At 47.3% G+C, this 23706-nt stretch overlaps 1 protein-coding gene across 1 annotated transcript in view; it reads right to left on the reverse strand.

Annotated features, from left to right (window-relative positions):
• SHANK3 (SH3 and multiple ankyrin repeat domains 3) overlaps nt 1-23706 on the reverse strand; it is a 727758-nt gene that overhangs the window by 550457 nt on the left and 153595 nt on the right. The gene's annotated exons all lie outside the window — the stretch shown is intronic.

Below are 23706 nucleotides of genomic sequence, written 5' to 3' on the forward strand. Positions count from 1 at the left end.
GCTGTGGCGTTCCCGCTCATTGACTGACTGTACCACCAAGGAGCAGGGAGCGGGGTGTACATAGAGGTACTCATATCCCTTGGATGGTACCATATATTTCCTTTCCACTCCGTGGTCAGTGGGTGGAATGAAGGCCGGAGACTGCCAGATGGTGTCCGCCTTCGCCTGGATCAACTTGATGAAGGGAAGGGCTACCCTGGTCGGTGCCTCCGCAGAAAGGATGCTTACCACTGAGTCCTCTACTTCTGGGACTTCCTCGACAGGAAGGTTTATGTTCTGGGCAACTCGCCTCAGAATGTCCTGATGTGCCCGGAGATCAATCGGTGGGGGCCCTGATGAAGATGTGCCCGCAACCGCCTCATCTGGGGACGAGGAAGAAGACACCCCAGGGAGGAGTGGTTCCTGAATGGAAGCCTCGGCCAGAGGGACCTCTGCTTCCTGGGCATCCTGCTGCGCCAGGGGATCCGTAGGGTCTTCCTCCATACCTGGGGGGGGAGCCGACTGACTGTGGCCTCTGGTGCACGATGCTCCGATTGGCTGGAGCGAACTGGGCCTGAAGGTTTGCCCTGGGCTTGGTGGTATGCCCAGGGTGTCCAAAAGGACCACTGAGGTGGTCCCTGGTCCGGGCGGGCCTGAACATCCGAACCCCCGTAAGAGGCGCTGTCCATATGGGAAGTAGCGGACGAGTGCCTTGAAGGCCATGGAGGAGCCGTCGATGACTGTGGCAGGCCTCTGCGCATCCCGACGTCGCTGCGCGGTGCCGGCGAGTGGTACCGGGAGTCATGGCGGTACCTCGATCTGGAGCAGGACCTGCTACCAGCTCGGTGCCGGGAGGTCGACCGGTGCCGTACGCTGCCGTGCCGGGATCGGCTGCGGTAGGAACGTCGGTGCCGCGATCTAGACCGGTGCCGAGAGTAGTACGACGGCGACCGGGAGTACGACCGGTGCCGCAGGTAGCGGTCCCGGGATTGCGAGCGGCGTCTGGATCTCGAGCGGCGACGCTGAGAGTGGTCCCTCGATCTGGAATGGGACCGATGCCCAGTAGTGCCCAGCGAATGCGGCCGCACCATGGCGGGCTTGCCCATCGATTGGAGAACCCGCACCGGCGGTGCCGGGGGTTGGGGCAGCTCGGGCTCTGTCATGGCGATGAGGTCGCGTGCAACGGAGAAGGTCTCCAGCGTGGAGGGTGCGACGAGCTCAACCGCTGTTCTCACTGGGGAGCTGAGATGCACCAGACTCAACGGTCCCTGAGGAGCCAGAGTCGACGGTGTGATGATGCTCGGTGCCGCGGTGGACGACGGTGCCAGGCGGTCAGGTTTGGAGGCACGCTCTGACTGCGGTGCAGTTGTAGGCACCGCAGGAGCCCTGTGCTTCTTGCTCCTCGGGGAGGGGAAGCGGTGCCGAGTGGGAAGTCGAAGCCTTTGCCGGTGCCGGGCAGTCCGGAGCAGAGGCGACACTTGGTCCCGGTGCCAGAGTCGGTGCCGACGGTGGGGGAGTCAGCGCTGCCTCCATGAGGATCTGCTTCAGGTGACTGTCCCGCTCTTTCTTCATTCGGGGCTTGAACGCCTTGCAGATCCGGCACTTGTCCGCAAGGTGGGACTCGCCTAGGCACCTCAGGCAGGAGTCGTGCGGATCTCCTGTTGGCATCGGCCGATGACAGGCCGCACAAGGCTTAAAGCCGGGTGAACCGGGCATGGGCCCCGGCACCGCGGAGAGGAAAAGGGGCGAACCCCCGATCCTCTATATAACTATCTGCAACTACACTTAACTAACTTTATAACTACAACTATTACTACAATTACAGAACTATATACACTAAACTGCAGAAGAGTGAAACGCTAGGGAGGTGGAGAACGGCTAGCCGTGCTCCACAGTTCCAACGACCGACATGGGCGGTAAGAAGGAACTGAGGAGCGGGCGGGCCGGCAGGGGTATATATCAGGCGCCATACCGGCACCACTCCAGGGGGTGACCTGCTGGCCCACCGAGTGTTGCTAGGGTAAAAAGTCTCCGACGAACGTGCACGCGGCGCGCGCACACCTAATTGGAATGGATATGAGCAAGCACTCGAAGAAGAATGAGAAGATTCCCTCAGCCTCTGCTGCTCTCCACATGGGAGATATGCTGACACAGGCCTGGGATAAAAATAGCCCAGGGTTTATCACTAGTACTGTAATGTCCTGCCAAAACGTAATGCTCTAAGAGACCATCTGCAAACTATGGATCTCACTTCCTATTAGCAGAAGCAGCACAGCAGCGTTTTACTGAATGGTCCCAAATATCAAACCAGAAAACTCTAGTCTACAGAAAGAAATAATGACAGACCCTGGCCCCCATGGCACCCAGGCATGTGGCAGGATGAGTTTCCCCCCACCTCAGACCCATGGCAGGTTGGCCCATGGCAGCATGAGCTTCCTCAATTATGCCAGTCGCTGGCTATATTAGGGAATCTTTTCCATCCATGCCTTGGGGCTGCTCCAATTGCTCCACACTTGTTGCTGTGATGGTTTCTGGCAGCTCCCATTGGGTATGTCTACACTGCAATTAAAAACCTGCAGCTGGCTCCTGCCAGCTCACTTGGGCTCAGGACTCAGGCTAAGAGACTGTTTAACTGCAGTATAGATGTCTGGGCTTGCGTGGGACCCTGAGCTCTAGGACCCTGTGAGATGGGAGAATCCCAGAGCCTGAGCTTCAGCCCGAGCCAGAATGACTACACCACAGTTTAACAGCTCCACAGCTCGAGCCCGACTCAGCTGGCAGGGGCCAGCCGCAGGTGTCTAATTGCAGAGTAGACCTAACCACTGAGGCCACCCCCAGTCCTGCCTTTCTCTCTCTGTCAGCAGCGGTGGCTTTGGTGTCACAAAGGGATTTCCTTAGAAGGGATTTTTCAGTCTCCTCATAATTTATACTAGTGTTTTTGCTCTCTATTTCCTCAGGCCTTGCAAACTGAGTTGTGCTCTGAACTGGACTTATTGCCTCTCCCACACATCTGGAATGGTCAAGAGGGCCGCATCTCTGGGTATGTCTACACTTCCCACATTACAGTGTGGCCATGGCAGCACTGTGACATGGGCAGTGTAGTCACACTTTATAGCTGGGGGACAGCTCTCCCGGCGATAAAAAACTAACCACCCTGAACGAGTGGTGGTAGTTTTATCACTGGGACCACGGCTCCTGGTGATAAAGCGCTGTCTATACTGGTGCTTTTCAGGGCTAAAACTTTTGTCGCTCAGGGGGGTGTTTTTTCACTCCCCTGAAAGTGGCTGTGTAGACACAGTCTCTGTTCTTCCTGGGAATTTTCACTAAAGGACACTGCAGTTTCCTCTGAGAGGAGGGGCAAACCACAGGTCACTTGGGACAGACAATACAACCCAGCAGAGATTAAATCCCACAGGTTCAAAGAGGAAACCTCACTGTATTGATGCTCGTCACAGATAGGCAATGGCATGGCAGACCTGGACAGAAACAAACACCCAAACAACATTAATTCTGCCTTGTAGCAACATCATGCAATGAAGACAGCTCCCTTATCAGTACTTGCTACGTTTCAAGCATTGTCTTTGCATTCATGCTTGTGGGATATGTGCTCCTGGTGTAACACTGTGGAAGTGCCTTCAAAAGCTGTGTTTGTTGGGGGATCACGTGTGCATAACAGTGGCATCGTATTCTAAATTGGGGGGCACTCCCTGAATAAACTCAGGTCCTGACTGTATAGAGAACTCCAAGGTAGAGCAGTTGGTGAGGGGCAAGTATGAATGTACAGAAGTGACTATCAAAGAACAACAATTACTGGTAACTAAACCTCCCTTTCTTCAAGGCCTCTGTGTTTTCACACTTGTGGGAGTTAGGGAGCAATGCCCCTTAGATAGAAGGTAGGCAAGCAGTTCTTTAATGGAATATGCACTGCAGCACCACTCTCTCCAAAACAGGCATCAGAACCAAGACCAGAGAATAGTGCTGGGTGAAAGTATGCACTGAACTCCAGCTTGCTGCTTTGCAGGTGTCCACCAGCAATATGCATCTAGGCAATCTACCAGTGCTGCAGAGGAGGGCCTCTAATGGAGTGCAGAGGGAAGAACTGGTGTCCTAGCTCAGACAGAACAGTGCTCTATACAACTTTTTAATAAGTTGTGATACCCTTTATTAGGAAATAAGTGGGTCTCCCTAGCATTTACCTGTCATTTTTTCTAAAGGTCTTGGTCTCCTCTAGTTAAAAACAGAGCATAATTTCACATCTAGGCTATGAAGATGTGCTTCCCTTGGATGTTAATAGAGATTTGGGAAGGACATAGAGTAGGAAATATATTGAAAAAGATGGAAGTTGGACAACACCTTAGGTGTGGAGCGAGGAAGCACCGACATCTTGTCCTAGAGCACAGCGGCAGGCAGGGGAGCCCTTAATACACCGAGCTCACTAACTCCCCAGCAGAGATGACTGCAGTGAGGAAGATCATCTTCAAAAAAAGAAGGTTACTCTCCTTCTCATAACTTTTGTTCTTTGAGATGTGTTGTTCACGTCCATTCCAATCAGGTGTGCGCGTGACATCCAGTCGCATGGACCCCTTGTGATTGTGGAATGATCTGCTGAGGTGGTCCGCTAGTTTCTTCTGCACTCATGGGAGATAGGATGCCTCCATGTGAATGGAGTGGGCTATGCAAAACTCCCGAAGTTGAAGGGCTTCTTGACATAGTGGAGAGGAACGTGCTCCCCCCTGCTTGTTGATGTAAAACATGGCTGTAGCATTGTCTGTCATCACTGCCACACCCTGGCCTTGCAGTATGCACAAGAACGCTTGGCAGGCCAGTCGTATCGCTCTGAGCTTTCTGATATTGATGGGAAGAGAGAGTTCATCTTGCGACCATAGCCCATGTCTGGCAGTCCCCCAGGTGTGCCCCCCAGCCCAACGATAATGCATCTGTTACCAGGCTCAAGGTGGGCTGTGGGCTGTTGAAAGGAACTCCCTCGCACACTGTATGGGGGTCGAGCCACCACTGGAGGGACTGGAGTACTTGCTGTGGCAACGTAAGTACTGAGTCCAGCCTGGCACGCCACGGGCAATATACAGAAGCGAGCCATGCTTGGAGTGGCCTGAGCCTGGCATACCTGACCACCATGGCAGAGGAGGGCCAGGCAGTCCTGAGCAGTAGTGGTGGGGTACTGCATGATGCTCTGAATGATGCCCACTATGGCTTGAAATCATGTCTCTGGTAGGTACACTTTCACTTGTACAAGTCCAGCGCCACCCTGATGAATTCTGTTCTCTGGGTCGGTGATAGGGTTGATTTGTTCATGATGAGAAGGAGTCCTAGTCTCTGAAATGTGGATTTGACTAGTCGGACATGAGTCTCCAGCTGCTCGCTGGAATGGCCCCGCAGCAGCCAGTCGTCTAGGTAGGGATATATCTGTAACTGCCTCCTGCGGAGAAAGACTGCTGCTACCGACATGCACCTGGCGAATATCCGGGGCACAGTGGATAGGCCGAATAGGAGGACCATGACCTGGTAATGTTTGTGGCTGACCACAAACGGCAGAAGCTGTCTGTGCTGAGATTGAATGGTTATGTGGAAGTACGTGTCTTTCATTTTGAAGGCAGCGTACCAGTTGCCCAGATCCAGGGAAGGGATAAGTGTGCTCAGGGAGATCATGTGGAATTTCAACTTTACCATGAACCTGTTGAGTCCACGCAAGTCTAAAATGGAGACCCCTCCTTTGCCTTGGGAATGAGGAAATAATGGGATGAGAATCCCTTGCCCCTTTGTTCCTGAAGAACCTCCTCCTCTGTTTCTACATCTAGGAGCGATTGCACCTCCTGGATAAGGAGTTGCTCATGAGAACGGTCCCTGAAGAGGGACGGGGAAGTGGGGTGGGAGGGAAGGAGCAGAAGTGGAGAGAATATCCCACCTCTACCATGCAAAGAACCCAGTGGTCCAATGTTATTAGGGACCATGCATGGTAGACGTAGAATGAGTGATTCAAAAAGTAAGGGGGAGGATCCAGTGTCATGTCAGGTATGTCATTCTTGGGCACCCCTTCAAAAGGCCTGCGTTGAGCCCAACTATGGCTTGGTCAGGCCCTGGCCTTGTCCTGACTGGGAGTGGGCTGGTTTGTGCCTAGAATTTCTAGGCCGCTGTCTGTAAAAGTCTTGTCTAGGGCGAGGAGGGTAGGACTGTTGCCATTGGGGCTGCGGCTTGAAATGTTTTTGCTGGGATATGTATCCCCAGCGACTTCATTGTTGCCTAAGAGTCTTTTAAACTGTGCAGCTTAGAATAACCCTGAACCCTCGGCTGATAGGTCCTGCAGGGTTTGCTGCACTTCTGGAAGTAGACCAGACGCCTGCACCCAGGCACCCCTTCTCATGGCTAGGCCAGACGAAATTGTGCAGGCGTAAAAGTCCACGGCATCCAGAGAAGCTTGAAGGGAGGTCCTCGCTACCGACTTCCCTACTTCAACAATAGCCATAAATTTGGCTCTGGAGTCTGATGGTATAAGTTCCTTATACTTCAACATGGAGGCCCATGAGTTGAAGTGGTATCTACTAAGGATAGCTTGTTGACTAGCTATCCTTAGCTGCAGGCCCCCAGTTGAACAGACCTTCCTACCGAATAGGTCTAACCGTTTTGACTCCTTGGACTTTGGAGTCGGCCTGTTGCCCCTTGTTTCTTTCTCATTAACCACGGCGACCACCAGAGAACATGGCTGTGAATGAGAAAACAAATACTCATATTCCTTGGACGGGATAAAGTACTTGCATTCGATGCCCCTTGCAGTGGAGGGATGGATGCCAGGGTCTGCCAGAGCTTTTTCATGTTGCTCTGTACAGTTTTAATCAGGGGCAGAGCGACTCTGGACGGACCCTCCAGCATTAGGATATTGACCATAGGGTCCTTAGGTTCGATAACCTCCTCCGCCTGAAATCTCATGTTGCGGGCGATCCTGCACCAGAGGTCTTGGTGTGACCTATGGTCTATTGGTGGAGGTCCAGCAGCCGAGGCCCCTTCCACTGCCTCCTCGGGGACAAGGATGATGAGGCTAGAGGTGGCATGGAGTCCTCTTATCACTGAAGCTCTCTGACCAACTCTTGTTTGATATCTGGGCCCCGTGGGCTGACCCTCGTTGCGGCGATGGTAGCCTGGTCCACCATCGGTGTTGTTTCCGTGGCAGCCTCTGTGATGACTTGGGCTGCCTGCTCATGGGAAGTACCTGTCTCTGATTCCTTAGGGCCTGGGCAATCCCTAGGCAGTTGAGGTGGCCTGGGTTTGGAGATGACCAAATGAGAGCCCCTGGAGAATGAACCCTGGGCCTGGTGACAAGCCCATTGGGTCCAAAAGGGCCATTACAGCTGAGGCTGCCAGCACAGAGGCCAAGCTACAGATGCCTCACTCCTATGTCTGTGGGAACAGCACTCACTGTGGCGGAAATAAAATGATTCTGCAACCGAGTCCGACGACCCCGATGTGGACTTGGACGACCATGGTGGTGAGGACCGGTATTGCACAGGGGGTCGGTGCCAAGGGCTGGGTGCCAGAGATTGGTGCCGCTTCATCGGTGCTGTAGGTTGGTGCCGCTCCACCAGTGCCGGAGATCTGGATTGCCTGGCCGGCACCAGGGAGAAGTGTAAGGGGTCCCGAGATGTCTGCTGGTGCATGGGCGATGGCGAGCGGGAGTGGTGCAGACGAGAACGGCGCCGTGCAGGAGAAGGAGAATACCACATCATAGCCGGCTTTCCCCCAGATGCCGCCAGTTGTAGAGGTACAGAGGGCTTGTCCCTGACCACCACGGGTTGCGGTGCTGTCAACTCCCTGGCTGCTTCAAAAGTGTCCAGGGTAGAGGGGAGCTCCAAGTCCTCCACCTGGCACTGCCTGTCCAGGGAGACACTGGAGGCTGGACTCAACGGTCCTCCCCGGGAAACCAAAGTCAACGGTGCCAACTCTTGATTCTTGGGTGCTGAGTGCTCCTTCTTGGGACGCACTGTTGATACACCTGGAGGCTGAGACACCTTCAACCTCGGTGAGCGGCCTCTGCCCATTTTCTTCCGCTTGTGCATACCGTCGAGTGGGAACGGTGTTAGGGAGCGGTGCTGAGGGTCTTTGGACTCTCTCCTCACTGCTATATCATGCACCGATTCACTCAGCGCCGGGATCCCATGCTCTGAGGTGGGTTGAGGACATAGAGCACACTCTCATCAAAAGCTGTTTCAGATGGAAGTGCCGCTCTTTTTTCATTCTGGGTCGAAAGGACCTGCAGATTTTGTACCTGTCTGTTTGGTGCTCTTCCCCCAGACACTTCAGGCATGCATCGTGGGGGTCACCCACTGGCATAGGCTTACAGCAGGGCCCCAGAGCCGAGGGAAGGAAAGCGATAGGGTGGAACCCTGGTCCCTAACCAGAAATATAACTCTAAACTATGCTGAACTAAGAACTGAAATCTAAGCTAAACCTAACGAACAAGCTAAGGAAAGCACATAAAGGTGCCACTCAGGGGGTTCCATAGTTAACCCAACAGGAGCTGCTAAGGGAAAACTTTCCGATGATCGCGCACGGGACACGTGCACACCTGACTGGAATTGATATGAACAAGCACTCAAAGAAGAATAAGTGCTCTAGCAAGACTTGTGCAAGATGCTCATACGGGGGCTATCAGGTTTGCGACAATGAGATGCAAGTCCCAGGATGCAGAGGGTTCCCTGATAGAAGGGAATGCAATTGTTATGCTTTCAGGAATCTAGAGACACTTGGGCGAGAGAAAATAAGACTTGTTCTTAATGTATACATGATAGGCAGATATACTGCCAAATGGACTTTTAAAGAGGCCCTGGCTAAGCCCTGAGACTTTAAATGTAATGTATTCTAGACTGCAGGGACTCCAGTTTAAGACAGGCTTATTCCCTCATTATTGGCCCAGAAAGAGAACCATGGCCACTTGTTCTTATAGCATTTAAGGACAGAGCCTTTTCTAGACTGCAACAGGAGTGTCTGGGCTCTCTGGGAGCAGAAATGGGCTACATTAGTTAGTAAATTATCTTCCATACTGTGAGATAGGGTGACTCTGGATTGGGATACAGAATTCACCTTTGCTGTTGAGACAGGAGGTCTGGAGAGAGAAGCATCAGATATGGTGTCTCTTCAGACAGATGTTGAAGGTCTGAATACCAATGCTGGAAAGGCTGCCTTGGAGCTATCAATAGGATGTTACTGCTGCTGTCTGTCAATATTTCTTACAATCCTATATATTAAGGGGTATGAGAAGGGAAGCATGCAGGAGAGCCTGGCTCCAATCCCACAGAAACATGTTTGAGAGAGAGATTTTGCCCCTCTCTGCCTGGTGCAGTATTGATGGTACTTGGTGGTCTCTCTTTGGGCAGCTTCATTTGAGAAATAGTGCTCTGAACACCATTGGCTTTACAGCTCATTTGCATTGATCCTGAGTCCTCCCGCTGAACGTTTCCATCTTCCTCCCCACCAGGGGTAGAGCCATGGGATGAAGCAGATTCTGAAACTACCACAGCCACAATTTTCATGCTTCTACAGACAGGACCTGGGACTGCACTCCTCCCACCTTGTTTATATGGGTCATGGCTACTGTGATGTTCTTCAGCACTTGTACTACTCAGTCCTACAGAGATGGGTGAAAGGCCTTGAGGACCCACCATGTTGCCCCAAGCTCAAGCACACTATTATTAGCTAATATACATTTCTAGATGATTTTGTATTGACACTAAATTGTATAAGTTTAAACTCTGTTTCCTAGAATATGTTGTACTCATGTCAAGCTTTACTGTGGAAAGTTACCAGGAGTTAAATTGTTCCAGCCTTTGTTCTTTGTATGGGCAGAATCTGTGAGAAGTAAAATTTATGGTGTGTGAAGGAATGTTTGTGATGCTTTGTACCTCGGGGAAACACCCTACACCCCCATGTTCATCTTTATAAAATGATTATGTGGTATCCCATGCAAAGTTGTCATGTCGGATGTCTTCAGAAGGCTCATGATATACTGAGCATGGTTGTTATAGCGATGTTATAGTAATCATTACAGTAATGTTATAGTAAGGTTATAATTTCATGTATATAGTTATGAGGCTGAAAATGTAACCTCATGGCTTATCATAGAATCACAGAATATCAGGGTTGGAAGAGACCTCAGGAGGTCATGTAGTCCAACCCCCTGCTCAAAGCAGGACCAATTCCCAACTAAATCATCCAGCCAGAGCTTTGTCAAGCCTGACCTTAAAAACCTCTAAGGAAGGAGATTCCACCACTTCCCTAGGTAACCCATTCCAATGCTTCACCACACTCCTAGTGAAAAAGTTTTTCCTAATATCCAACCTAAACCTCCCCCACTGCAACTTAGGACCATTACTCCTTGTTCTGTAATCTGGTACCACTGAGAACAGTCTAGATCCATCCTCTTTGGAACCCAATTTCAGATAGTTGAATGCAGCTATCAAATCCCACCTCATTCTGCTCTTGTGCAGACTAAACAATCCCAGATCCCTCAGCCTCTCCTCATAAATCATGGGCTCGAGCCACCTTTCCAATACAGCAGAACAGGTCCCAGGACTAAAAGCATCAGAGATGAGGCACTAGGAAGCCCAGACCAATCAGAATCAAGACCTTTGGTGCCAGTGTGGTTCCAGAAGTGGCTGCCTAAATGTCTCTATTTTTTTTTTAATTCTTGCTTCCTAGAAGCTCAGGGGGATGGCAAAGCACAGTTGGACTGCACAGAAATAGGTAAAGCCTACAGATTCAGTGATTCAGTATAAGCAGGCGATATTGGAGCAGACTCCAGGTAAGTTCTTTATGGCCTGTCTTCAGAAACGAAGCATGGAAACCGATGTTTGGAACCTGGGTGTCTCCAAGCAGGAATGGCCATGAATGGTTTCAAAGTCAAGCCATCAGCAGCAGATTAGAACTCAGTCATTTGAAGAACCAGTAAGCATGATGGCACTGGATGAGATCCAGAAGTTACTGGAGCTACCTCAGGCAGGGCCTGGGAATAGTTTCCAAGATTTTAGTGCTGAGGATGTCTAAGACACCTTGGCTAGGGAATCCAGTTAAAAGCTTTCAGAGTCAACAGAGACCTTTCTGGATCCTACTAGAACCCCACTCTTCAAATGTGACTGTTCTATTGAATCTGGAGAGACTTCCACAAAAAGATCGACTAGAGCCTCATTTCACTATCCCTGCAGGCCCTAGGAGTAAACTATCTGTAGACATCAACTCTGAGTAGTGTTTACGTGAGACTAAGTGTCTGACACTGGAAAGACTCTGGGACAGGAGATCCAGATTTAGAGGTGCCAACTCAGTAGACCCCAAAGGGTAAGGGAGATGACGATGCCACCTATAAACCAGAGAGGCAATGGTGTCAAGTTCATAGCACCAGATTCGGGGCATGGCTACATTAGAGAGTTTACAGCACAAATGCAACTGCGCCACTGTAGGTTCTCTAATGTAGCTGCTCTAAGCTGTTGGGAGAGAGCTCTCCCATCAGCTTAACTACTCTAGCCCCCACGAGCAGCAGTAGTTATGCCAGCGGGAGAAGCTCTTCTGCCGACGTAGCACTGTCCACAACAGCACTTATGTCAGCGTAACTTATGTCACTCGGGGGGGTAGGGGGGTGATATATTTGCCCCCTTGAGCAACCTAAATTATGCCGACAAAGGTAGTAGTGTAGATATAGCCTAAAGTCAGTTTAGCTAGACTTGGGGCCTGTGAGCCATGGATGCCAGACATGGAGCCTCACTTAATGTGGTTTGCCTGAATCTGCAGTGCTGGATCCTCAGCACTGGTCTGCTCAGCATAGGATTGATGGTGTTAGAATATCAAGGGTGCCACACCTTCAGACGCAGCCAACCTGGACAGATCAGGAACTCTGACCACACTCAGATAAGCTATAATACCTCTCTAGTAAGTGGAACTTCAGAGACAGTCCACAGGGCTTACACTGGACCCTGCTGACCTGGAAAAGGGACTAGGGGCTTGGATATTGCTGATACCAGGCACTAAACCACTTTGACAAATGGTTCACCTGAGTTGACAAGAAGGGGTGAATTCGTGTCAACTATTGAGAATAGGTCACTTCCACCTTAATTGAATTGGCCTGGTTAGCACTGACCATCCACTTGGTAAGGCAACTCCCATCTTTTCATGTGCTGTAATATATATTATATATATACTGCTTACTGTATTTTTCACTCCATGCATCTGATGAAGTGGGTTTTAGTCCATGAAAGCTTATACCCAAATAAATGTGTTAGTCTCTAAGGTGTCACAAGGACTCCTTGTTGTTTTTATAGATGGATTTGAGGATCCTATTGTCCTCTGAGAGGGATACAGAACCTCTTCAGTTAGTGGTTTATTAAAGTCACCAGTGCTGTATCTTCAGCATTGGTGGAATCCAGAGGTCTTACAGCTACACAGCAAAGTGGGTCAACAGAGTCAATTTTGCCAGATTCTCAGCAACAGATGTGGTCATCCGAGACAGATCCAGGAACCTGATCCAAGAATATTGATGCTGCAGCATTTCAAGTAAGTGGGACACTATTCAATTCTGCCAAAACCTTGACAATGCACCTGACACCCCTGACAGCTGTAGGAACGTTAATACAATGTATAAAGGGCACTGGACTGTTTTATCAAGCGGTTCACCACAGTTCCCGGTGCTAGATCCTAGGCTCTAGCTTCTGTCAACTTGGATGGATCCCGGGACTTTAGTTCTACTTATAGTAGGTACCAAACCCGGCTGGTTGACTAGAGTTGATAGTGCCAGGTCCTGGCACTGAGTTAGGTCAACCTGGAGGGATCTAGGACTTTGGTGCCAGATTAGGTTGACCCAGACAAATTCAGGGACCTTGGTGCCATGTTGACTGTGCCAGACTTTGACACTGGGCTCTGTCAGCTGGAGAAGATTGGGAACCTGGATGTTGTTTAAGTTGGGCATAAGCCATTTTGGCTGGCAGAACTCCAAAACTGGACTTGCACCTTACCAGATTGACACAATTGGGCCTGAGCAGCCTCCCAGTAGCACAGGTAAGTGAGCAGCTTGCTCATTTTTGCAGGTCAATCTCCAAAGTTGATGCCAGATATGTACACTGCCAGACAGGGGAATACTGAGTAGCAGGAGGGAGGTTATATTAGCTCTGTATTTTGTACTGGTGCAATCACTACTGAAATACTGCATCCAGTCCTGGTGCCCACAATTCAAGAAGGATGTTGATGATAAATTGGACAGAGTTCAGAGAACAGCTACAAGAATGTTTAAATGATTGGAAAACCTGCCTTAGAGTAACAGACTCAAAATCAGTCTCTTTAGTTTAACCAAGAAGCGACATGATCACAGTCTATTAGTACCTACGTGGGGAACAGAAATTTGAAAATAGAGTATCAGAGGGGTAGCCGTGTTAGTCTGGATCTGTAAAAGCAGCAAAGAATCCTGTGGCACCTTATAGACTAACAGACGTTTTGGAGCATGAGCTTTCGTGGGTGAATACCCACTTCGTCGGATGCATGTAGTGGAAATTTCCAGGGGTAGGTATAGATATGCAAGCAAGCTAGAGATAAGGAGGTTGATTCAATCAGGGAGGATGAGGCCCTCTTCTAGCGGCTGAGGTGTGAAAACCAAGGGAGGAGAAACTGGTTTTGTAGTTGGCTAGCCATTCACAGTCTTTGTTGAATCCTGAGCTGATGGTGTCAAATTTGCAGATGAACTGAAGCTCAGCAGTTTCTCTTTGAAGTCTGGTCCTGAAGTTTTTTTGCTGCAGGATGGCCACCTTAAGGTCTGCAATAGTGTGGCCAGGGAGGTTGAAGTGTTCTCCTACAGGTTTTTGTATATTGCCATTCCTAATATCTGATTTGTGTCTATTTATCCTTTTCCGTAAGGACTGTCTGGTTTGGCCGATGTACATAGCAGAGGGGCATTGCTGGCATATGATGGCGTATATTACATTGGTGGACGTGCAGGTGAATGAACCGGTAAGGGTGTGGCTGATCTGGTTATGTCCTGTGATGATGTCGCTGGTGTAGATATGTGGGCAGAGTTGGCATAGAGGTTTGTTGCATTGATTGGTTCCTGAGCTAGAGTTACTATAGTGCGGTGTGCAGTTACTCGTGAGAATATGTTTCAGGTTGGCAGGTTGCCTGTGGGCGAGGACAGGCCTGCCACCCAAGGCCTGTGAAAGTGTGGGATCATTGTCCAGGATGGGTTGTAGGTCCCTGATGATGCATTGGAGGGGTTTTAGCTGGGGGCTTTATGTGATGGCCAGTGGAGTCCTGTTGGTTTCTCTTTTGGGTTTGTCTTGCAGTAGGAGGCTTCTGGGTACACGTCTGGCTCTGTTGATCTGTTTGCTTATTTCCTCGTGTGGGTATTGTAGTTTTGAGAATGCTTGGTGGAGATTTTGTAGGTGTTGGTCTCTGTCTGAGGGGTTAGGAGAACACTTCAACCTGCTGAGCTTCAGTTCATCTGCAAATTTGACACAATAAGCTCAGGATTAAACAAAGACTGTGAATGGCTTGCCAACTACAAAGGCAGTTTCTCCTCCCTTGGTGTTCACACCTCCACTGCTGTAAGAGAGCCTCATCCTCCCTGATTGAACTGACTTTGTTATCTCTAGCCCGCTTCTTGCTTGCATATATATACTTGCCCCTGGAAATTTCCACTACATGCATCTGACGAAGTGGGTATTCACCCACGAAAGCTCATGCTCCAATACGTCTGTTAGTCTACAAGGTGCCACAGGACTCTTTGCTGCTTTTGAAAATACAGGGCTCTTCACTCTAGCAGACCAAGATCTCACAAAATCTAATGAAAGCTGAGGACAGTGAGAGTGCCCCTTGCTCGGTAACAACTAAAGCCTGATCATTGACAAACACCCTTTTGTCTGTTCAAGTCCTATCTAAGAAGACTGTTGTGAAATCCAGAAAGAGAACAGTAATACAACTATCACACTACCATGAGTGAATCACCTGAATGAACTCTCCATATCGACATGCTTGTAATTGTGACTGTGAAGCTAAGCTGGAGAACTCACTATCATGCCATTTAAAATAGCCAAATGATATTTATACATTCACTAGTGTTAATCCACAGGTTTGCCACTCAAGTTTGTGGTTTTAAGGTGCGTATGAATAGGGGTGGGGGAGTGTGTGTGTTGTGCTGGGAGATTTGTTTAATTTTTTGCGGGTGGCAAACAAGGGATGCGTGCTACAGTGAGAAGCTATCTGCATTTGAGGTTACTGCATCTGCTGGTTTTGTATTTGCTTGGGTGCTTGTGCTGATTTGTGTTGTGTTGGGCTAGGAGATTTGTATTGATTTGTGTGGGGGTGGATGTTCTGTTGGGATATTGTGTTGATCTCTTTGGATGTGAAAGTTGTATGGGGGAGTTTGTTTTAAGTTGTATGGCTGGTGAATCAACCTTTGAAGAACGGCAGCAGTTGGGCCAAGTAATCCACTATCTGTACATTGGCCAAACCGGACCGTCTCTACGTAAAAGAATAAATGGACACACATCAGACGTCAAGAATTATAACATTCAAAAACCAGTTGGAGAACACTTCAATCTCCCTGGTCACTCGATTACAGACCTAAAAGTTGCAATATTACAACAAAAATACTTCAAAAACAGACTTCAACGAGAGACTGCTGAATTGGAATTAATTTGCAAAATGGACACCATTAAATTAGGCTTAAATAAAGACTGGGAGTGGATGGGTCATTACACAAAGTAAAACTATTTACCCATGTTTATTTCCCCTCCCCCTTCCCCCGTTCCTCACAACTTCTTGTCAACTGCTGCAAATGGACCATTTTCATTACCACTACAAAAAGTTTTTTTCTCTCCTGCTGATAATCGCTCACCTTAACTGATCACTCTCATTAGAGTGTGTATGGTAATACCCATTGTTTCATGTTCTCTGTGTATTGTGACAAAGTTCCTCCTCTACCTTGGTGGGTCCTGCACTTATTGGTGGACTTATTTGCCTCACAGATTCAGCCTGTGGGTCAGGAAACAGACCAGAGACCTTCCGCTCTGGTAGAACTCACAGTCCAGGTCAATTCCTCCTGTGTTTGATCAGGAGTTGGGAGGTCTGGGGGGAACCTGGGCCCACCCTCTACTCCAGGTTCCAACCCAGGGCCTTGTGGACGGCAGCAGTCTAGAGTGCCTCCTGGTACAGTTGTGTGACAGCTACAACTCCCTGGGCTACTTCCCCATGGCCTCCTCCCAACATCTCCTTTATCCTCACCACCGGACCTTCCTCCTGATGTCTGATAATGCTTGTACTTCTCAGTCCTCCAGCAGGATGCCTACTCACTCTCAGCTTCTCGCACGCCTCTTGCTCCCAGTTCCTCACACGCACTTCCTCTCTTCTGTTTCCCTGGTTCCCTTTGGCCTGACTGGAGTGAGCCCTTTTATAGCATCAGAGGGGCCTTGATTACAGTCAGGTGCTTAACAGCCTCACCTGACTCTTAACAGGTTAATTGGAGTCAGGTGTTCTCATTAGCCTGGAGCAGCCCCTGCTCTGGTCACTCAGGGAATAGAAAACTGCTTATCCAGTGGCCAGTATATCTCCCTTCTACTACTCTGCTGTTCCCAATTGGCCTGGGTCTATCACAGTGTGTGTGTGTGTGTACATATATCTTCCTACTGTATTTTCCACTACATGCATCCGATGACGTGGGCTGTAGCCCACGAAAGCTTATGCTCAAATAAATTTGTTAGTCTAAAAGGTGCCACAAGTGCTCCTGTTCTTTGTGCAGATACAGACCAACACAGCTGCTACTCTGAAAACTATCTGTGCAGTCTCCCTCATATCCCTATGAAATTGTTGTATGTAAATTAGCTGTAGAGTGAAGGTGGTGATTGTTTGACTTACCTCTGACATCACAATGGTCTAGGACTCTTGGCATGGGATAAATATATGTCTTACTGTTTATTGTATATCAATGCTTACCAAGTGGCAACTGAATTATGTTAGGCTAAATCAGGGGTAGGCAACCTACGTCATGCATGCCAAAGGCGGCACATGAGCTGATTTTCAGTGGTACTCACATTGCCTGGGTCCTGGCCACTGGTCCAGGGGGCTCTGCATTTTAATTTAATTTTAAATGAAGCTTCTTAAACATTTTAAATACCTTATTTACTTTACATACAAGAATAGTTTAGTTATATAATATAGACTTACAGAAAGAGACCTTCTAAAAACATTAAAATGTATTACTGGCATGCAAAGCCTTAAATTAGAGTGAAAAACGAAGACTCAGCACACCACTTCTGAAAGGTTGCCAACCCCTGGGCTAAATGCTTCTCAGAAACTGTATACCTCAGTTAAAACCCTCCGAAAACTAAAATGTATGATGTGTATGTGTTTCACTAACAAGTTTAATCTTAGTTTTCTAGAAACTAGGCTAAAATCAAAAAGTAATTCAGATGTTGAGGCTGGAGAAACTCACTATATAACAGGAAATTATGCTCATCTACAGCAAAAAGTATTGTGAGAAACCCTTAGTGTTTCAAAGAGCTCAGCCTAGAAATCACAGATGTTGTGGTCAAAAGAACTGATAACTTCATAGACATAGATAAAAAGAGGAAGAAGCTTTGATCTGGCCGTAAATGAAAGGTTTTACCACTATTTGAATCTTTGGTTAAAGTGACATAAGATCTTGTAGTGCTGGTGATAATCCAGAAAAATTAGAATAGCATAAAAATAATTACCTGCATATTATATTTGGGTTTAATGTGCAATAATCCACTGGCATATAAAATTGATTAAAATGATCTATATTTAAAGATCCATGATTTCATGTTCATAACAAAATTACCTGCCTAGGCTAGTACAGAACTTTACTGAATTAATTGAACTGATTTATTAACTCTTGATAATTGTAACTTCTCAGGTTCAGTTCAATTTTTGAGTGTTCACACTGTCAGCTAGCATCTTCATTCTGCTTTCTATAATTTCTTACCTGCTTTAAAAGCTATTTTTTTCTAATTTAACTCATAAAGGTATAATAATTCTCCAGTCTGTTCTTTAGCTAAAGGATAGGGAGAAAAACCTAGCGGAGGTAACTGGTTAATTAAATGGTTTATTCACTGTGTGTTTTTTAACCTCACTGTCTCAGACAGCAAGATGGTTATGATTGGTGTGACCATCAATGCTCACAGCACTGAAGGCCATGGGGTTGGACAGGTGTCACCAAGTTAGCATTTTGGATATTACTGGGGATGATGTTTAAGTAGGAAACAGGAGACTTGCAGAACCCAGGCCGAGTTTCCTGGGCTGGAAGTTAAAAATAAATTAGTTTGTGCTTGTAAACATTAAGCACATGAGATACAGCCACTGCAAGACAATATACGTGATGTCCCTTGGTGCCATCTCTAGGGGATTACTTGCCACGGCAAAATCAAACCTTCTCAGTCAGTGAGTTAAAGACATGCTGACATCTTAAGCAAATATTACAGAGTTTCTTGATGAGGAATGGGCAATGACAGGAGCACAGGACTCTGATACTCATCACTTCATTTGGAACAAGATGTCTGTAGGATATCTACAAACTGCCGAGGTTATCTAAAGAGATGGGGTAATAGCTTTTATTGGAGCAAAAAGAACGAGGAGCACTTGTGGCACCTTAGAGACTAACAAATGTATTTACTGGAGCAGTATCTGCTGGTGAGAGGGAAGCTCTGGAGCCACACAGAGTAATTCTTCAGGTCTGGGAAAGTCACCCTGAGTGTCACAGCTAAATGCAAGCTTGAACAGACTGTTTAGTGTAAGTAGTTAGCACATATTCTAAGGGACCATTCAAGGTAGAGTGGCCCGTTAACACCTCTGCAATCATAGGACAAAAAGAGGGGGTTAGTGGGTTACACAGATTGTTGTAATAAGCCATACAGTTAGTATCTTCTGTCCTGTTCAATGGTCAGACTGTCTAGAGTGGTTCAGGACTGTGAGTGCCCACCTCAGTGCAGACTGTCAAAAGCAGGGCAGATACTTCAAACTGGTCATGTGTTCTACAATTAGATTACACACACACACACACACACACACACACACACACACACACACACACACACACACACACCAGCATCTAATGTGAACTCCCAAAGTACTATAATAGTCTTATAATGGAGTGACAGACAGTCCCCTTAGATTTCAGAGTAGCAGCCGTGTTAACCTGTATCCGCAAAAAGAACAAGAGTGCTTGTGGCACCTTAGAGACAAACAAATTTATTCGAGCATAAGCTTTCATGGGCTACAGTCTACTTCATCAGATGCACAGCATGGAACATATGAACATATAGTAAGAAGATATATATACATACAGAGAACATGAAAAAAATGAAGTAGCCATACAAACTGTAAGAGGCTAATCAATTAAAAAAAAAACGTTTGTAGTTATAATCAAGATGACCCATTTTACACAGTTGACAAGAAGGTGTAAGGATACTTAACATGGGGAAATAGACTCAATACGTGTAATGACCCAGCCACTCCCAGTCTCTATTCAAACACAAGTTAATAGTATCTAGTTTGCATATTAATTCAAGCTCAGTAGTTTCTCCCCTTAGACACTCAAGTCTATCTTGCCACTCAGGCAAACTGGACTATGTGATAGCTGGTCATGTTAATCAAAATCCACAAATATTCCAGTCCCAAGAGACCAGTCACTCACTCACCCACATCAATTTGCATCCAAAGACAATACTGGTATTCAATTCTATAGTGAACTAACTAAAGACTTATTAGCCAAGAAAAAGGAAAGAAAATTATTGAGAGGTTACAGCAAGTAAAACCATGTACATGTGAGTCTCAATCTATAATTCCAAATGGTGGCAGACGTAGTAATCTGCCAATTTCCCAAAAGTCTCTCAGAGCTATCCAGACTAACTCTGGGGATCTCCATCTTCTCACTCAGTTATTCTGCTCTGTCAGAATCCAAACAGTTCAGAGACTGGAGAGGTGTTAATGGGCCACTCTACCTTGAATGGTCCCTTACAATATGTGCTAATCACTTATGCTAAACTATCTGTTCCCTCTTGCATTTAGCTGTGAGGCTCAGAATACCTTTCCAGACTTGAAGAAGAGCTCTGTGTAGCTCAAAAACTTGTCTCTCTCACCAACAGAAGTTGGTCCAATAAAAGACATTACTGTGATGGTCTGTATTCCTATGTTCACACATTTTACAAAACTATAATAGATTTTGTTCAAAGTATACCTTGTGAGGTATCATTTGAAAAAATGAATAATTTGCTGATTATTATTGTCTTGGTAAAATGTGTGGCAACATTGAAAAGTTGTAAAATTCTGCTGAATAACATTACTGGAACATGCTCCAAGTTTAGAAAAGCAGGCACAAACCAGTTCCTCAAAGACAAAAGGCAAACTGATGCCTCAGCCCAATTTCAACAAAATCAAATGGACTATTATCACCTGGTTATGCCGCCATTCTTTGGCAGGAAAAGGAGTGCAAGCAAGGAATTTACATTTTGGCAAAGAAACAGATGGAGGTTCCCATCCTCCCACACCTCCTGTCTCCTGGACCCCAGAGGGAGATGATTTTCGAAGAAAAGGAGAGCTATAAGAAAGGGGAATAGATGCCTCAAGATATCTCTCCCTTCATCACTATTCATGGCATCGACAACACTTGAAGGAGAAAAGAAGCATCACTGGACTAGGGAGGGGTCTTGGCTGAAAGGCCTTCAGCCAGTCAGATTACTACAGAATGTGGTGAGAGAAACTTTTGCTTTGTAATAACTTAGCTTGTTAAGTTTGCGTTGGATGCATTTTACTTTTTATTTCTTTGTAACCAATTCTAACTTTTATCCCTCATTACTTGTAATCACTTAAAATCTATCTTTCTGCAGTTAATAAACTTGTTTTATTGTATTATCTAACCAGTGTGTTTGGACTGAAGTGTTTGGGAAACTCCATCTGGGATACATTGAATTTCTGCACATCGTTTTCTATTAATGAAATGATGGACTTTCTATGAGCTTGTGTTATCCAACGGTGTGCTGGGCAGTACAAGATGCACATTTCTGGGAAAAGCCTGGGACTGAGAGTTTGCTGGTGATGCCTTGCAGTGTAATTCAAGAGTGGCTGGTTGGCTATAGCACTCATACAGTATAACTGGGAGCGATTTACATGCTGGAGGCTGTGTGATAGCAGACCAGGGATGGTTGCTCTCACAGCAAAGTAGTGTAAAAGGCACCCCAAGTTTGAGAACTGAGGGGACACAGTTGTCCAGCAGTCCAGACTGTACTCTGAGGAATGTCACAATTACCTCACCCATCTTGTCTCTCTAATATCCTGGGATCAAGACAGCTAAAACTAGACTACATACAACTGTGGGTTACCTAGGGCAGTTTCTCACCCTGTGGGTGGAATTTTCAGGTGGGTTTTACCTCACTGATTGAGAACAAAATTCTGCAAAATTGCCAGGTCACTAGAACACAGCAGGAGGGAAGAGAGGTCAGGACAGGAGCATCTCATTCCCTTCCCCTCCTGCTGCTGCTGTTTCCCCACCTTTGCTTTGCCCCCTACTTCCTACAAACTCCAGCAATGGGAAGATCTCTTTTTCCCCACATCTCCAGCCCAGACAGTGCTCAACCTGGGGATGGAGGAAGAGTCGTTCTAGAGGCTGTGGTGCCCATGCTGCAGTCTCTGGATGCAGTACCCTTGTAGAGCTGAATGCTTTGTAGGTTAGGTTAGGTTAGGGAGATGAGATGGGGAGAAAAATATCCCCAACACAGCATCCCCCAACACAGCAGCCACCAACCCTCACAAGCACTATACTCATCATCATTTCCATCATCCACTCTACAGGGCCCCCGACCATTGTTTCTTCTCATGACCCAAATCACACAATCCTGTGCAAAAGGGTCGCTGCATGATCTGGAGCCATTTCATGGATGACAGAGCTAAAGAGTTTGAGACTCACTGCTCTCTGAAAAGCCATCAGCATATGTCTTCCCTACAATGGCCTAATCTGCATATGCAATCATGGTAATTGTACATGCACATTACCTATTGGACTGGAAACGTGTGTTAACTGTTTGCTTAATTTGTTTAAAAGTCAGATTCTCATGCTTGATAAAAATCATTTTATGTGCCATTGAAATGCAACCACCTTGTAGTAGAACATAACAGTCTTCAGACAACCTATAGCATCTGTACACAGCACTCTGGAAAAGGAAGTGAGGAAGCAAGTTTCCAAATAGCAACTGCAGAGGGAATTTGGGGAGGCAGACTGTATCTACCCAAGTTGGAGTTAATATCCCCTGCCCTTGGGAAAGATATCAGGAGATCTTTGATAATCAGGACCATGGTTTTCAGTCTTTTCTGAATGAGGATATGTGAGCGAATGTGTGTAAGCAAGTGTGTGAAAGGAGAGCTACAAGTTTAACAATAAAAAGAAGAAGAATGCAGCATTTACCGTGTGTGCGTGTGCGCTGCCTCCCCCAGTCGCTCCAGGGACTGAACCAATTCCAGAATAAGGAAGATGGGGCTAGAGTTTGTTCCAGTAATCCCCATCCTCATGTAAACCAGTGATGTGAATGAGCTCTCCTGTGCCATCTATTAATTAGCTGGAACAGAAGATCCCAGGAGCAGACTGTATTTGCCTAGACACACCTACTTTGCGTAGGTGATCAACAGACATCTCTGCTTTGCCAAAGTGATCAATTTTGACTGTTTTGGGTTAAAACTAACTTCAGTACTGGACGCAGAGGTAGTGAACTATTGTTATCCTTATTGTATGCCTAAAGTGCAGCAGAACTGTACTCAGTATGTCCTAATTGAGGGTGGTAACCCTAACTGTAATGTCACTCACTAAGGGTGTGTGGGTGAGAGCGAGCGCAAGATGCTGCCAAATACAAGTAAAAGTGTGTGTGCGGGGGGGCGGGCGTGGCTGACAGGTGTTCCTACTTGGTGGTATAGACTCCACTGAAATGGTCTATGTGCCATGTGAGCCTTCCTCTCCAGTGTTTAAAGACAGAACTACTTAGACTCTACTGAGACTCCTCGTGTCTTCTCAAGGATGACCAGCGCTGCAGTCACTAGTAAGCTGGGCTAGGGTGCTAAGCCTTAGATCTGGTGTGGGTGAGGTTCCCCACCAGCCAGGGAAATCACTAAGAGCTGAAATCACAAAGGGCTGGGCCAGGTGGAACCTCAGGAAACAGCAAGACAACTAAAAGGGCAGCAGCAGCGATAAGCAGCTGCAGCGGCAAGTGATGAGCAGCAACAGACGCAGAGGTAATGCTCCAGCCCCACCCCCTCGGGGGCAGAAAGTGAACCCCCCCTGAATGCAGCCCCGGACTCTGGGACTTCGCTGACCTCAGACAACAAACTGTGAGTGTGGTACAGTGAGTGAAAGGGGGAGGGGCACATTAAAAGGGCATTCGTCTGTTGGACTTTCACACCTCAAGATGGGAAACTTAAGGCAAAGGACACTGCCAGAGATACGGTAGGGTGGGTGTTTACAGTGCCCTTCAAATCCATGGATATCCACTTTATAGCTGCAGATATCTGCATCGGCAGACCATTCTTACAGATCGCAGATCAGATGTGGATACAAATTTTGTATCTAGAGCCCTCCAAATCTATGGATATCTGCTTTATATCCACAGATTATTTTTGTGTCTCAACGATCAGATGCAGATACCCCCAGGTGCTTACTTACTGTTTGAATCTAGGTGTTTACTTGCTGTTTGTATC

This window comes from Gopherus evgoodei, chromosome 1, assembly GCF_007399415.2.
Source record: "Gopherus evgoodei ecotype Sinaloan lineage chromosome 1, rGopEvg1_v1.p, whole genome shotgun sequence".
In the NCBI taxonomy this organism is placed as follows: Eukaryota; Metazoa; Chordata; order Testudines; family Testudinidae; genus Gopherus; species Gopherus evgoodei.